Source organism: Leptodactylus fuscus, chromosome 6 (genome assembly GCF_031893055.1).
Source record: "Leptodactylus fuscus isolate aLepFus1 chromosome 6, aLepFus1.hap2, whole genome shotgun sequence".
NCBI lineage: Eukaryota > Metazoa > Chordata > Amphibia > Anura > Leptodactylidae > Leptodactylus > Leptodactylus fuscus.
Window position 1 is genome coordinate 165,669,318 of NC_134270.1, and position 1,092 is coordinate 165,670,409.

Sequence of the window (1,092 nt, forward strand, 5' to 3'; positions counted from 1 at the left end):
TTTCCTAAGTTTAACACCCCCCCCCCTCCCCTCTGACTCCTCCTCCTGCCCCCCTACATCCTCTCCCTGCCCCTCTCGCCTTATGTGCAGCCCAGGCCCCCTAAGCTGCCTGTGTCTGTCTCTTTGGTGTCTGTCTCTCCCTCTCTCGGGCCCTATTTGGTGTTATCTGTGGCCGGCAGCCCCTCTGTCCCTCTGTGTTTATCTCTGTCTCTCTTTACTATCTTTATTCTTCTCTCCTGAATTCTTAGGATGTGTTTCTTTGCTGGGTCACATAAAGCCCACATGGATCACATGACTGTCACCCTAAACAATGGCGAATTGTGAACGGTGACAGGCCCCCCCAAAAGGAACAACCCACCCCCCCCCAAAAAAAAAAAACAAACAAAACCTGAGCTATAAAAGTCATTGGAGTCTTCTGTAAGATTTTAAAAATTTTGTTCAACTATTTCTGTTTATGGAAAAGTTCGGTCGTCACCCAGCTTTCCTGCACTCCTGAAAGGCAAATCTTCCTAGGATGTAAGAGAAGATCTGAGGCGTCGCAGGGAAAGCTGAGTGACCACAACTAGAGAAGCGGAAATGGCGACCTCAATCCCAACCTCAGAAATAGCAACCCAGCTTTGCCAGACTCCTGAATGGTATATCTTTATAGACAGGATCTAATTATGGAAGCGTGTTAGGAAATTGTCTATTATACAAGCAAGGATTTAGGAAAATATCATCTACCTACAACACTCCAGCTAAGCAACAAAGTCAGCACTGCTACATCTATTCACAATTCTGCTCTTTATCATGTAACACAACATCATATGACATTTCCATAGTGACAGCGCACAGTCCCAGCAACCTCCGCTCAAGGCGTTTAACCCATTACATAGAATGCTATCATACACCTCTCCATTGTAACTGGCCCCCAATGTGCAGCTTTACTGCTGCAATACCACAACTCCCATCATGTGCCAAAGGTCGGAGATCACGGCTGTAGACATTGTACTGCATCGATCTCTGTTGTTACATTGTTGCCTATTTAATGGAAGCAGAAAAGGAACATTATCGAACAAGTCATAGGAAAGAGAGGAAATTATAGAACTGATT